The sequence below is a fragment of the Chaetodon trifascialis genome, chromosome 10 (genome assembly GCF_039877785.1).
Source record: "Chaetodon trifascialis isolate fChaTrf1 chromosome 10, fChaTrf1.hap1, whole genome shotgun sequence".
Classification (NCBI taxonomy): Eukaryota; Metazoa; Chordata; class Actinopteri; order Chaetodontiformes; family Chaetodontidae; genus Chaetodon; species Chaetodon trifascialis.
The window spans coordinates 6,353,464-6,369,416 of record NC_092065.1 but is presented as its reverse complement, the minus strand read 5'-3'; the positions used below and the strand labels follow the sequence as shown (position 1 = coordinate 6,369,416).

At 43.3% G+C, this 15,953-nt stretch overlaps 1 long non-coding RNA gene across 1 annotated transcript in view; it reads right to left on the bottom strand.

Moving 5' to 3' along the window:
* LOC139337216 (uncharacterized) overlaps positions 1-14,298 on the bottom strand; it is a 39,615-nt gene extending 25,317 nt beyond the window's left edge. The window contains exons 1-2 of the long non-coding RNA XR_011602525.1: positions 9,803-14,298; positions 3,858-3,899 (exon numbers count right to left, since the gene is read on the bottom strand). This is a non-coding gene — a long non-coding RNA (uncharacterized lncRNA). The remainder of the gene's footprint in view (positions 1-3,857; positions 3,900-9,802) is intronic.
* Between the last annotated feature and the right edge of the window lie 1,655 nt (positions 14,299-15,953).

The window sequence follows — 15,953 nt, the reverse complement described above, 5'->3', positions numbered from 1 at the left end:
GACTTAGTTGGATATACCAACAGTTCATGCAGAGTAAAATGTCTGGAAATAGCTGAACTGTCAAGCCTGAAGAGTTGAGATTTTAACTTAACGACCTGACTGGACTTGGATGTGCACTTTATGACTCATGAACGTTGCCTACTATGCTCTCTCTCTCTCTCTCTCTCTCTCTCTCTCTCTCTCTCTCTCTCTCTCTCACACACACACACTCACACACACACACACACACACACACACACACACACACACACACACACACACACACACACAAGAAAGCAAACTTGATGGCAAGTCCAACAAGGTATTAGGCTAATTAAAGTGATTAGATGTTTTTGTTTGAGTACTGTCTTGGTTTGCTGGCTCTGGCCTAACCCACTGCCGGCCCGCCTGCAGTCTGCCTGCCAGGAGGCCAGGAATGAAAGGCTGGCACTTACCCTCCTCTACTCTATCTGATCCCCTGTTGCTACCCTAGATGCCAACAAAGGTACTTCTGCCCCTAACCAACAGACAGGGAGGGGGAGAGAGATATGGAGGCATGCTTGTCTGCAGCAGAAAGTAAAGCAATAGGACTTAATTCACAATCATATAAAGTATTAGGACCACTGCTCTGATAGTAAATTGCATCCTTTTGAGCCAAAATCTTTTATTAAACCATATTTTTCCATCTAATCTTCCCTTTATGACTGACATTGAAACATGATCACACTGTAATTCTTCTCCTTAATCTATTTGATCAGACAATTTCTCACGGGAAGTAGATGCATAGATGACCGTACTGCAGTCAAGTTAATCAAAGTCGGTGACACAGTGGGGAAATTTGGGAAAATAGAGTCAGAGACTGGGTGGCAAACAAAGACAAGGGGATGATGAAGATGGCGATGAAGAGGAAAACTCTCTCTGGCGTGTTCGATATCCGCCTGTCTCAATTGACCTGTAAAATCTTGGAGACTGGAACAAATGCAAATAGCCCTGACTTGCTCGCACCAAAAAATCCTCAAGGCTTTACAAATGAACTCACCCTCACAATGGTGGGGTGCCCAGAGCAGGGTGAATATACGGTCTGGGCTCTGAATGGCACAATGTGTGAGAGCCAAACAGGGAGCTGTGAAGTGAAGGCTCAGGACCCTCCAGGCTGCCTGCCACTGTTGAGCTGAGTCTCGGCTGCTACAAAGCTGACCACCACCACTACAGTCCTCTGCTTGGCAGAACCTGGCGAACACTGCACTGCAGGCCTGAGTTCAAAATGAAAAACTGTGAAGCGTAAAAAGTGTGTTTTTAAGGTCAGAGTGAGCTCTTAATGTAAAACAGGGCAGCACTGAAAAAGAGCAAGCCAATCTCTGCTGGATAAATTAAGAATAAAAAGGCTTTGAGCTTAAAAAAATTGACTGAAAACTGTTTCAAGGCCTGCTTATTTTATCTCTACGCTATAAAGCGGGTCTTTAAAAGGTTTACTTGCTGCGTCCTTGCACACTTGTCCTGTGGTTACACGGCATATCTGACAGTTAAGAGGTGGGAGATCTGATTCCTGAAACAGCGTAAATCATCAGCCATGCAACCTGTTGAAGTGCTCTTTAGTGAGGCACTGATGCTCCTTTCTGTCTACTCATTTCTGGACGTAGTAAATGAAAACAGGGAATTCTAATGCTACAAAGAGCCCATTAGTTATCACAGAAAACATAACGTGCATCGATTCCTGTCTCTGTCATAGCCATTAGTATTCAGTGCACCTGTCACCAGCATGATTTCAGCACAAACTTTTTAATTACAGAAGAGCACAATAATGGTTTAATTGCATAATCTTGAAAACAATTATAGCTGCTATTTGCATTTTATAAGCATTAATGTTATTTTTCTTTGTTACTTAAGTTCTTATAGTTTTCCAACTCTAATTCTCTGAAGCTAAATCTTTTAAAAAGCCTGTGTCAGTTATTATGATAAAGTAGTATTAGCATTATTTTTATCAAACCAGCTGAGCAAACAAACTTATCTTATGCAACATTCTTCTTAAGCTCTTTGCTCTTGTTTCTCTCTGGTTATTATGAATATTAATTCTACAGCATGTTTACATTTTTAAAAACTTACTGATAATGCAAGAGTGAGACATTTGATCAAATCAGTCCACACCAACTTTTTAAAATCTAAGTCAAGTTCGGAAGCAGTCCACTGTGCAGTCCGACCTCCGTGTCCATGACTGAGGAATGCTTTGGTGATATCTCTTTAAGAGAAGGCTGAGCTTACAGCTGTGAGAGCTCACTGCTTTGCTGCTCCTCTTATTTCTACTTTCAAACTTCATTTTCAGCCCTTGCAAAGATTTTCAGAGCCGCTCTCTGGACGTTGGCAGGCACTTCCACCAGCAGCCAAACTTCCCAGCATGCCTTGTGGCGGGGCCGGCTTTGTTCACAAAGTTAACTGTGAAGTTGCTCTGCTCGACAGGAGATGCAGACCCTGCTTCACCCTTCCCAGGTTTACATGAGATACACGATATGCTGTTTTCACATGCATACTGCATTTACAGCTCTTAATTCTGTCTTTCATTACATCAATATTAAATATACTTTCAAGAACTTTTAAAGCATGGGCATAATTTGAAGGCTGTGGTTGATAAAAGCCCACTGACGTCCAAACGGTGGTTATAACTAACATATAATGTTTCATATCAAATGTTCTCTTTCATCATCGCTCCAAATACTTAAATTAAACCACTGGAATTAATCACACTGCCCTTAGTCCACTTTCTGTAACAGATGCACCATCAAAGCTACTTAATAGCCCAACATGTGACCTATTTTCTATGATACACAACAAAACTATATTTAATCCTAACACCATGGAAACAGTCCCAACTCTCTGCTCCAAAGTGGATATTACATCTCTGCTGGATGACATGCAAGGGACAGTACAGGCTGCCTGCAGCATCTGGTGGACACCTGTAAGACTGCAAGTCACTGGAGTGAATAAGAGAGGCCTTTGTGAATCTGCTAAGTCACCAAAAATCTGGGCCAGAGTATACTGACCCTCAGTGTTCCAGCCAGCTCCCAAGCCTTCAGCATTCGATCGCTTTATCAAAGGCAACGTAAATGACAAAGCACAGTCAGCAAATGGCAATAAAAATATCAACACCAATCCGGTCAGTCACACAAGAGCAGGTTCTTGGAGAAGGCAGCAAATCAAAGCTCTGCCAACATTTTCCTTTGTTTCCAAGGTTGCTGACACTGAAGGAACGAGCCAGAATGACCTGAGTACTTGATTTTTAATCTTTTCCGTTACTGTGGGATCTGCAACTTCTCAGAGAGGAGTGTAAAGGAACAGAGATACAGACCTGCTTCTGTATGTCACTCCCTATGCTAAACTCAAATCATCAAACTCATCCCCTCAGCCAGAGACATGTTTCACACCAGATTTGTAATGCAGAACATCCATCCATCCATTATCTATACCGCCTATCCCTTCCGGAGTTGCGGGGGGCTGGAGCCTATCCCAGCTACAATGGGCGAGAGGCAGGGTACACCCTGAACTGGTCGCCAGCCGATTGCAGGGCCACATTCAAGGACAAAGAAACATTCACACTCACACCTACGGACAATTTAGAGTCATCAATTAACCTAATGAGCATGTTTTTGGTCTGTGGGAGGAAGCCGGAGCACACGGAGAGAACCCACGCATGCACGGGAAGAACATGCAAACTTCACACAGAAAGGCCCCGTCTGACCCGGGGATCGAACCGGCAACCTTCTTGCTGTGAGGCACGCGCACTACCTGCTGCGCCACCGTGCAGCCCTAATGCAGAACATATATAAGACAATTAAATTAAAACATGAGTATAATGCAGTCACCCCCTGTACATGTAAAGTACTCACAGTGATTGCTTCAGGGCCTTTGTTGTCTCCTCATTCATTGATCTGTTGGGTAAACAGCAGGAAAAAAAAACTTTGTGAGTACTTGTGGGAAGAATTAAAAATTGCATCTGGTGACGAAATCTTCAGCTCTTACAGACAATGAAAATGGTTCAACATGTGTTTCAGCTCAAGCCCTTCAGACCTGTATCCAGTGCGCGCCGTTAGCTCTTTCATTTATGAGAGCTAATCACTACAAGTGAACCAGATCACAAAGGGACAGTCACTGACACCAGAGCAATTACGCTGTACAGGTCTAATCCCTTACACAGCACTTAGGACAGTTTTAAAGGCCACGGAGGCACAGTGTGGAGCTCCCTTAACTGTTAGGGTGCAGTTTGGTCCATTTTACAGCCACTGGGGCACAGGCCTGATTGTTAAGACCAGGGAAAGTAATCCCTGGAGTCAGGCCACTAAACCTGCTCTGTCCCTGTAACCATGGCAGCAGACAGGTAGTGTCTGGGTCACAGGGCAAACATGGCCGGGCTTCAGCACTGGCCGCCAGTTAATAAAAAACCAGCCTGGTGTGAACGCACACACGTACAGGCAAACCCACGTGTGCATTCACACAAATGTGAACGTACAAGCATGTGTGCGCGCGCACACGCGCGCGCACACACACACACACACACACACACACACACACACACACACACACACACACACACACACACACACACACACACACACACACACACACACACACACACACACACACACACACACACACACAGGTTCAGGTGAAAGTTGCCAGCTGACCTGACAGCTGATACAACCACAGAGCAGTACTGGGTTTCAGTTAATCAATGGTGGCACTGGATATTCAAGATGGCAAAAACAGCATCACCATGCACTGAGCACAATGATCACAGAGACAGTTGGATGGTAAAAAGGCACAGAAATGTCATGATTTTGGATGGATGGAGCAGGTAGGGAGGAGACTCATTGGGCTGGACTAGGTGGTCATTCAAAGGATGGTCTTTGCCCCCAGACCAGTCTGTCTGTCTGTCTGTCTGTCTGTCTGTCTGTCTCTGAGCATTTTCTCTTTTGAATATTATGCTCTCATTACTTTACCACATCATTGCATTTTATTGCAAGTGCACTCTAGGTCCTCGTAAAATACATCTTTCAAAAAATAGGAACATTTCGGGGGAACACATACTGCTATCCTAGAGCCCAAACCACGCCCTTCAAAATAAAGGCGATAAATAATGAAGCGCAGGTTCGTCCAGTTTGATTTTTCCTCTTCACAAAATATCCAAACGATGGTCTGGTCCGTCCTGCCCTTTTGAAAGAGACACATGATCTCCCCTGGCCTTTTCTCCATTTACCAGCTCTCCCTCTCTCTTTTCAGTTGCTATGAGACACTCCAGCTGAAGCCAAGGCTTCCACAATTCATTACTGGAGGAACAAAAGCCAAAGCACTGGACAAAGCAGGGCAGACCAACTCAAACCAGCTCCCACTTAACACACACATCACACCTCTGAGTGCTCTGCTGACATACAAATGGCCAATTCAAGACCTCTCCTTTTTCCTTTTTTTATTTATTTTTTTACAATGTCAGTGGGATAGATTAAAGAAACGATCAAGATACACCGTAAGAAGTCAACAGGTTGAAGAATTTAGAGATGAATCAATGCCTCCTATTTTCTTTTCCAAAGACATTGTCAAAGGATTTTAGGATTTTGCTCTCCGATAGCAAAAATGACATTTAATATGTCTTTCGTGGTGCAACGCAGTTTTTTTTAAATAATGTTGTGCCTAAGATTGAACAGGCTACAATGCACCATCAGTGCAACATCACCTGTCTCTGGCTTCCCACCAGCTCTGCCTCGCCAAATCGTGAAACATCTCTTTTCTTTCCACCCAATCAGATCTCAATCTCCGGCTGTTCTCATGCGAAGAAAGAGAGGGGAAGGCCAATGAGAAATGGCCCTCCTCCTTCCCCTCGCATCCTACACACACGACAATCACCGTCTGAGAAATGCCAACGGACGGGCAATCAGTCATTGTAATTAGGCTGGTTGCCATTCCCGAGCCTTCATAATTCAGGCTGGGGCTGGAGGACATAGGTAGTGAGAGCCCAGCTGCCGGCTGCCACAGCCCACCCCTGGCTCACCCAAACCTCCACACAGGCCACTCCCTCTCCCCCTCCGCTCCCTGTGATGGGGGGACCAGCAGAATTATAAGGGGGGGCTGGCTGACTGCAAAATTAAAAACTCCCCCCATCTCCCTCCCTTCCTGCTTGTCTACATCCCAAAACCGCTCCCACTCACACTTTCTTTTCACTGCACTGCAGAGTTTTGTTCTCCAAACTGCATGAGTGCGAAAGCAGATACCTTGTGCTGAGAAAATGGCTCTTAAAAAGAGGAAGGGTCTTAATCTAAACATATTAAACGCCTCTATAAAAAGCTGGCTTGTGTAATTTTCTCTGTCCAATTTCATTTGAAGGTGTAAAGCCCACAGATGGGTATTGTCTGCATTCTCTAGGTGTAAGGAACACTGGATTTACAGTGCAGACATGGCTTGCTCATTTCTCTTTGGAATTCACAGCTAAACAGGAAGCTGTGGCAGTATTCTGTGGAGATTTATTTTATTTGCTTAAAGGCCGTAGTTGACTCAGAAACTGGCTTTGCCTGTTGTATAGGACCTGAAGTTTTCTTGGCAGTGAAATGAAGAACTGCAAGTTCAGCCAAAATAGACAATAAAGCAGAATGGAGAAACATGCCAAATTGTTGGGGCAATTCAGTCCAGAGGCTCATTTTTCCAAAATGATTCACACTGGAAAGAAAAGCATTTCCCTGTCCTTAGATGAACTTAGTGTGCTCTCTGTCGGCTTTAACAAGGAAGCTATGGGGGAGGGAGAACAACGTGTGCGCTCTCAGTCACACACACGCGTGCGAGTGCGCACACATACACATGACCACACAGCCATCACAGCAGATTCTTTGCTCACTGTGGAATTAGGTCATGCACATAAAAGCCCCAAACACAGACACACATATAAACACGCAGTACTTTAAAAAGACATTTTCAAAGTCACAGGGGAAAACCACATACATGGAATCTTTGCAAGGAAAACACAACTAAGAACAGTCGAGTTGGGTTAGTGCCATTTTACATGTACTGTAGTCTGTATTGCGCGCTAACAGCTTGTACTCTAACTGTGGGACAAACAGCGTTTTATAAGCGTGCACTCAGTTTTCAGTGCAGCAGCACAGTTGGAGGAATGAGGGAGGACTACAGGCAAGTTTTGCATCAGTCAGCAGTGTCCTGAGGCTGGTTTATTGGCTTGTCTGGCTCAGCTGCCTGACAGTGTTCACCTGTTCCTGCTTCCCACTGCGGGATGACAGTCAACAGACTGCTGCAGCACAGCAGGAACAAGGAGCCCAAACTTATTTGTCATTATTTGTTCATCAGCTGCAAAGGCTGTCTTTGAAAAACAGATGCTATTAATTAATGCACTGAGATGGATACCTGCAGCAGTCGCCTCAAATCAGTGAACATCAGAAAATATAATTAAATGCTTTTACAACCAAAAATGTAACGGAACAGTCACAAAAATGTGTTTGTCAGCATAACATGATCTACAGCTACTGATGGAGGCTCACTTTGTAAATATCCACTCATTAAGCCTCACAGTAAAATTAGATCTTGCAAACATTAAGAATTAGGTTACACAGAAAAGATAAAAGCCTCCTCTATGGTTTTGCTGGGAGCTTTTATACACTCATAACTATGCTGCTGCTAATGACAGTAAACATTTGTGCAGCTGGTTCATCGTGTCTCACTGCCAGGCGACAGATATCAGATCAAAAGAATCATCAGTGCAAAATGAGACAGAGAACGAGGATCAAAAATACGCATAAACCACAATCTATTGCGAGGAAGTTATCAGAGCGTTTAGTTAGTTTACTGTCAGACTAAATCATTATCGTTTCACTGTCAGTGTTGAGGCCTTGCTTACTCATCAGATTATGTGTGAAATCTTTAATAGCTCCTGTAATATAATTAATGATTCACCCCATGTTCATCCAGCGAGCTTCACACAGCTATTATCTGATGAGCTCTGCAGGCGATAACGCACTGGATATGTTAAGGGATATGCACACACACACACACACATCTGGACAGTGGTATGAATGTGTTTGGACGATGGAAGGGATGCTGGAAGTGAGAATAAGCAGACTGCGTCATATTGTATCATCTCTAATGCAGAAAACAGAAAATAACAAAGTGCAGGTAAATACATGTAATACACAAATATACGGAGAGGAATCGGTCAAATCCCTTCAGAATCACACAAGAGTTAAACGACTAATTTCAAATGGAAACAGGAAGGAGCGCTGCGATGCAATGGTTGCCAAATTTGTTTTTGGCACCGAGGGTTCCAGACGAGTGTGTGACACAAAGCAGGAGTTTACTTCAGCTTTTTAAAAGTTGAAAATGTTGTGCCAGATGTTGCTATTCTGCAGCTGCAAATAAAGAAAAACACCGTTTCCTCTTTAAGAACGGCAAGTAAGACTGAAGCGAAACTGCAGAGCTGCTGAAGGGTCTTTGAGGAAGACACTCAATCTGTGACCTTTGACCACCGAGGAGGGAAATAAGCAAAGCCGAGGAACAACAAGGGCTTCGGTGTTATTATCATCGGTTTGAGTACTCTAAATAGGGTTTCAGAGTCTGAATTAAGTGTGAGAAATAGGGCTCTGTACACCTCATCTTCAACTGATGCTCACATATGAACGATGTCATTATGATGAAATGAGAAATTTCCAGCTGTTTCTGAATGCCACAGACAGCGTAAAAGCCGTGCAGGCTGCTTGTGCTCAGACGCCAGCGACAGGTCATTTAGATTCATTTCAGCGCTGGTGGACTGCAGGTTGTTTTTTTGCCCCATACAGGCTACACAGCAAGAACAAAAACAACTGATGCACTTCTCTTTTATAACGCCAACACTCATGACAAGTTTTTGATTTTTCTTTACCCATAAATCCTTGTAAATACAGTTCTTTAAGTCTTATTGTACCAGCTGATCCACTGATATTACAGCTTGTGGTACTAAATAGGCATTAAAATAACATTAATGCACACTGTGTGCTGTATTTTGACAATTATTACCTTAATGTTTTATGTTTTCAGTAATTTCTTGTTGGGTGGCTTTTCTCTGTAGGTCAATCTGACCTAGTAGTCTCATTTAAATGCAGTAAATTACATTTCTGTGGAGTCTTTGGACCAGACCTCTCAGAGGGAGCTGCAGCTGCACCGCTGACTCGTCCTTGTGCTGCATGGACATTCTTCAAAATAAATGAACACAAATACTGAACCAACAAGTTTCTATTTCCTTGACACCCAGAATCCTTCATTGTAGTATTTTCCAGTATCACTACAAAACTGCATCTGAGGAATTTAAAGAGAAAGCAGGTTAATTACCATGAATTTCATCCCTCTGTGCTTTAGTTTTATTCATGTCTGCCCTCACTGGCAGCATAATTTACACTAGACCTGAACACTGGTTCTTCTCACAACAAACACCTTCCAACAAGGGGCAATGCGCGCAAATACAGGAAATAAGCTAAAAAGAGAAGAACCACAACAGGAAACACTTTACACCACAGCAAAAGTACAAAATATAAGTTAGTTTAAATCCCTCCAGTCAAGTTAATATAATTAAAAAATGCCACTGAATGAGACAATATGTCTTCTTTTCACTGCTACAGAGGATTTTTAATGCAAAGTAACTCTGACACCAGAGAAAGTCAATGTGCACAAAGACCACAGCACGAGCTTTTCCACACATTACTCCCACCGTGCTAAATGATTCAGGCCTACATCACATTTTTACAAATATGTTCAGAATAAGTCACAACATGTCGCGGGCTAGGACAAAGAAAAGTTGCTGTGGACTCACCATAATAACGCACCATGTGCTTGCTGCTTGTCAGCTGAAAGTCTCCTCCTAGTGCGTCCACAGCGCAACAGGCTTGAATGGAAACCGAGAAAAAAGCTGCACATAGGCGCGCTCTGCCCGCCGCCTGCAGTCCCCGCCGCTGCGCGCTGTTTTGCTGCTCCAGAAAATGACAGGAGGAGGACAGTTTGAGGACGGTGCGTGCCACCATCGCTCTCCATTTAATTCAAACAGCGCAGAAAGTGATCCTCGGCTCGGTCGTAATCTACGAGGTGGTCTGACGACTGTCGTGAGGACGGGATTATATGCGTCCCAGCGAAAGCTTTTCATCTGTTTCATCCGCTGCGCAGGCTGTCCCCAATATCTCCGCACGCTGCACGGCGAGAGTGACTCACTGCATTGTGCGTTAAGGCTGGACTGCAAGTTATTATCGCAACCACACAGCAGTTTTGACTGGTAACGTTTGTGGGAAACAAAATGTTTATTTGGCCTCGTTTCGTTCGTCGTAGCTGTTTCTGTGGAGGGCTCGCGTCCTGGCGTGCCTGTGGCTGCAGTGGCTTTTCTGCCGGAGAACAATAAGTGAAGAGATATGAGGTTTATATTGTGGAGTCATGATGCCCACACGGTGCGAGTCATATGATGATGTGGTCTGCATTGTGACTGCAGGACGAATGAAAGTTGATATTTGGTGCTGGATGAATGATCAATAGCAGACATGACTGCCCTACAGTGCATCATAGGTGCACTTATGCAGAATTTTCTCTCTGAGGTGGCCGGGGAGGTCGTTTACTTTGGTGTTTAGGGTTAACTGTTATCATACATGCTCAGACACACTCTAAATGTTGGGTATTTGTGTAAAACAGCAGTGCAAACAGGTTTGAAAAATGCTCATCTTTGCTGTGGAGGTAATGCAAGTTCAGCTGATAAATGATTAGAGTACATTATTTTACATCAAGGGAATGAAAAAGTCATAAAGTTGAAGTTGTGAAAGTTTTTGGAAGTAGAGAGTCACCTCATGAACTGATGCACATGTGATAAAAGCTTACTGTTGTTACCACAGATTCTCAAACAGCTGCGTCACCGCCCTGTGATCGATGCAAAATTCGGCTTTTGGCTATGCAAAGTGGAGACAAGTGGAAGAATAATTACTGTGAACACCAGTTTTCTGTTTTAAGTCATTATTCTTTCTAACTCCCACTGATTTTGAAGATAAGTGCACTTTAATGTTTCTGCGATAAACCATTTGTCAGAAGAACAATCCAAGGTTTTTGGGCCTGTTTATTTCCATCAGATTTGGTTACTTGTGTTTCTTGAAGGATTTTTGGAATAAACACGTTCTCATTTGTAACCTCAGCAGTCAAGCGTCGTCTGTGCAGTGTGCACTCGAGAAGTCAAGTTCCTCACTCTGCAGTCTTTCAGACTGAGTGGCCTCAGGGATGTTTTAATGGTGACTTGAGCTATCACTCAGAATAACTCTCACTGCATCTTAAGTCGCACCTGTTGCATGGACTGCTCTAAAATACCAGACTCGACAGACACCAGACGCAGGCTGCGCTGGCCTTTCATCCTGTGCGCACAGCAACTTCTACCCGGCAACATGTTGTGTTCTAACGCCAGGCCACTTAGGCCTCTTGATAGCCTCTATTAATATGAACGCCACCTCTCACATTAATGTGACTCGTGTTTCTGGGAAGCCTTGCTGAAATTTATTTATCATTTTGCTCCCGATGCACTGTGGCGGCACCAGCAATGCAACCCTGCTGACCCCATACTGCATAGAGACAAGGGTAATGGGATTAGCCGTGCATGAGTATGACCGTCGTTAGTGACGTGTCCTCTCCAGCTTGTGCGTGCGCCGCTTTCAGCCTCTGCAGTTCAAGTGACAAAATCACAGCAGTTAGGAAAGCGAGGATTACTGGACGGGGTGACTGGGTTCACAGAGCGGCGAGCTCAGGGCAAGAGTTAGGCCCCACAAGCTTGTGCCAAAGGAAATGACATAAAATGTCAGGGATTTCTGACTGTTTCCAGAAAGAACTTCCTGCCTCATGATGATATTTGGTAAGCCCTGTTTTAATACACTGGGACAAATGGTTCAGCTCTTAGATTGTATTGTATTATCTAGTGATATTCCCATTTTAGATAGTCCTCCATTGCTGTATCTACAAATTTGAAAGAGCGTCTCTTAACTGTCCGTATTAGCCGCTGATTACACTGTTTTGATCTCTCCCTAATCTCTGTCTTCTTCCGTTCGGACTTCCTGCATTTCCTGGAATGCCAGATAAGGGATAAACGTGTTGCTCTCAGTGAAGGTCAGGAACATGTGTATATACATTAAATACAGCCAGTGTGGCAACTTGTTTTGAACAGTGGTTGTGTGACTGCATTGCATTCTGGTCTGTGGAGCCACTTATTCGCTGCTTATGGATATTTGGATGTATAATACTGCTTTTGTTACATAAAACAGCAGGATAAGAAAGAAGATCTTATTCTGTAATTCAGCAAAAACTTGTTAAATTTTGGTTTCAATGGTTGTAAAGTTTGGTGTCAAACTTTAAGGCCTTGACTCAAGCAAAAATTATTAGTCAATAAATTGAGTGACTGATCATCTGAAAATGAATCAGCAACTATTTCGATAATGGAGGAATTGTTAATGTTATTTTTTAAGGAAAAATGACAAAAATAAATTCTCAATCCAGCTTCTCAGTGGTGAGAATTTTCTACTTTTCACCAACCACCTCTGGTTTGATTGGTCCTGACTATTGGTCAGATATGATAACCTGCAAATGAGTACTCGTTAATTGCTGTGATGCTAAAAATAATCTGTGACATCATATTTTCTGTGTTTGGACAATTATCCAAGAAAGAACAGAGAAAAAGAAAAATACCTGAAGACCATCTGTGGTTTAAACATCATTAGATTGTGAGTAAGACTTAAGGTATTTTTTGTCTTTTGTGTTCACATCATTGCTGCTCAGCACCTACAATGAATTTATGGATGCAAAAAGCTATTTTATCCACAGGGTGCTTTTTTAAAGATAAAATAAAGATAAAGATAAACTTTAATGATCTCTCAAAACAATCTTAATGTTGATCTCGTGAGGTGGTCAGGCCTGCTTTTGGTCTTCAGAGTCGTCTTTGGCTAGAGCACATGTACGGACCGCGTAGACGACTGGCTCCACACGGAAAGTCTCTGGAAGCACCACAACGTTTTGCCCTCAACACCCACCCGTCTGGCTGCTCCAGACACAAGGACAAAGACACAACTATAATTCTGCTTGTCACATCAAATCACTTTTGCCGACTTGATGTTAAACTGTTCAGGAGAGACTTCTGCTCAGCCTCAGCAATTAATTACATGTTGACCACTGGATCAGAGCGGTCGTGCCAGACTCAGCGTATTTAGCTTTATTTCATCAGCGGGCATGATGGCCAGTGTTGTGTGCGTCAGGCAGGCCTTTCAAACTGCATCATAAGGGCATTTCCTGAGGGAGAGTGAGGAGAAAAAAGGCCACAGTTTATGACACTGAAAGCATGAGATGGTTTTGTGTTTGCATAAGGCAGACCTCATGCCCGTGTTCTGATCCATCTGAGTGCTCAAGGAATGCGTACTCCTTTGTTTTGGAATATGTCAAGTCCTCATTTTCAGTACTTGCACAAACAGGTTGACATAATATGCTACAATGTGTGTTACTGAAAGAAAAAAAAATGAAACTGACTTGGAAGTTTTGACTCCAGTTGCCATGATAAATATGATTTATGTCATTGTATTTACTCATTATGTCTTGTAACAGCCATTATGTATCGTGTGCACACAGTATCATGCCACATGCAAATCAATACTGACTTTGAAATACTGAACGATTTGTTTTTCTCCCCAGGACAGCTGCTCTTGATCTCCACCCATCCCAGCACAGCATAAGTCAAAGAGCTAAATTTGTTTTTTAAGTCAAAATCACTCCAGCTATTGTGCATGGGAGCCTGAATGCACACATCCTTACCCTGTTTCTATACTTTGCTCCGGACAATGAATCTCTTATGCTGCTTGATCAAGAGTCCAGACACAACACGCTTGCAAATGCAAAACCACTTGATATTTAGATTAAGGATTACGACTTACTTGTCTCATTGTTTCTTCTAGACTTGAGTGGAGTTTGCCATCGTCCATAAGCATGGGAATACCAGCTTTGGGTCAAAGTGATGAGGTCACCTGTGACTGTGCTGAGAAGTTTTGCTTGAATGCTCCTTGACCTCGGGCTGTCTGGTGGCTCTTTGCACACTAAGCCATGCTTATTTGTAAACAGAATGCTTAGCTGAAGTTCTCCACGCTCACCCTCCACCCAGTGAATAAGACCACTTTACACAAAGAGACAACTTGCACTGGTGTTTGGACCCCATTTCTGCTTTCTATACATTATATTTGTAGTAGAAGCCTCCATTTGCTTTGAATTAAAAAAAATGGGATTTACTGTGTGTTTTTTTTTTGCATAAAGCCTGCGTTAATCAGTAAATTGGCCATTGTGAGTGAATGATTTGAAGGTAATGGTTGATCTCCGTGGTTTCTCAATGTGTCCAGACCACCAACCTCACTGACAATACAACCTCTGAAATGCTGCATGAAATCAAGCAAGATTGTAAACCAAACCTGGCACCGGACCTCAAACTCTCGGCTGTTGCAAACTTTCTCACATTCTACCTTGTGCTAGTCCGTTAGCTTTGAGAGCTACCTCCTTAGGAAAACATGTTCATTAAATTCCCAGCAGGAGTCCCTACGTGGGCTTCACTCTGTCATTGACAGATGCATGAATGACTCAATATGCGTCTGGATTTGTAACCTGCGAGGGCTTAAGAAAAAGCCTGGGAGACAATGGCAACTGAGGCAAAGCTGCAGAGCCTTCAGTCTAAACAAAATCTCATTGTTCCTGTTTTCCACAGTTAGGGGGTTAGGCATACCCTTGCCCACCCCCCACCCCATAAGACTCCCAGAACCTCAGTCCGCTGTCCCACCCCAGTCTGTATTCCACCAGCTCTGAGTGCTGTTAGTGGGGCCAGTAATTAAACAGGGCTGCCTCTCAGTTTCTGCAGCTCCATGGGGGGAGTCCCTCCATGAAATGCACTCCTCATTCTGAGTCCAGACGGCAGCTGATGAGGGATTATCTGCTGGCAGAGGCATGGCATACTCCCCACCATAATCTTCAATTAGTTCAGTTCACGGTGATGTGTTGGGTGGACCTGCCACTACCTTTCCCACGGCTTCTTCATAAACACCACACCAGCATAATGAAAAATGCACTATATCATAACTGCGAGAGTACAAAGAGTGGTGGGAGGAATTAGCATGAAACAGCATCATTTTATTCTGGGGAAATAAAATGAAAATTCAGTTCTATCAAAATAATATTTTTTTTTTTGTAATATGGGTTTTTGGATGCAAACTACAAGTATTTAAGACACCAACACATACTATTTTTTGCCCCAATTTGTCATTCAATTTCTCATTCAGTTTCAGTTTTAATGCGTCCTCTTGGACGTATTAGTTGCTGCACAGACAACCTGCACTCTAGTTCTCATTGTCCAGTTTCACCTCCCACCATTCATTCTCAATCATTCCAATTCAAAATACGTTTGACAGCGAGTTGAAGCACGAGTTCGCTGCATCGTAAATTTTGTTCTTTCCATGCACTCATGAGATTGGCCAGGATGAAGATCAAGTTCATTTAATTATGTAGCCATTCATCACGAGCAAAAGAAGAAGGTACCCGACGACCTACGCTCCGTCACAGGAGCCAACATTTGGATACAAATCTTGTGAGCTGTGCTGTACTGTGAGGGTAAGAGTGTTTTTATGAGTTTCCTCAAAAAGAGACATAAAAAATATCTATCAGAGGAAAAACACAGGATAAATACCCCAACTAGATATATCTAATCAAGAACAAAAAGAAATAGCACACGGAAAAGACATAACCAGCCTGCCAATCAGAGCTAATATGGCTCAAGTTACTTTGCAGCAGCTACCTTAGACTCTCTGAGGCAAAGCGTTTTAACAGGCATACTTTACAGTCATCAGCACTCTGGTCCATTTAAGTCTTGGTCCATTTACAGTTTGAACACTGAGAAGGCAGAAGGTGTGTCTCCAATTGCAAGAAAAGGAAACCTG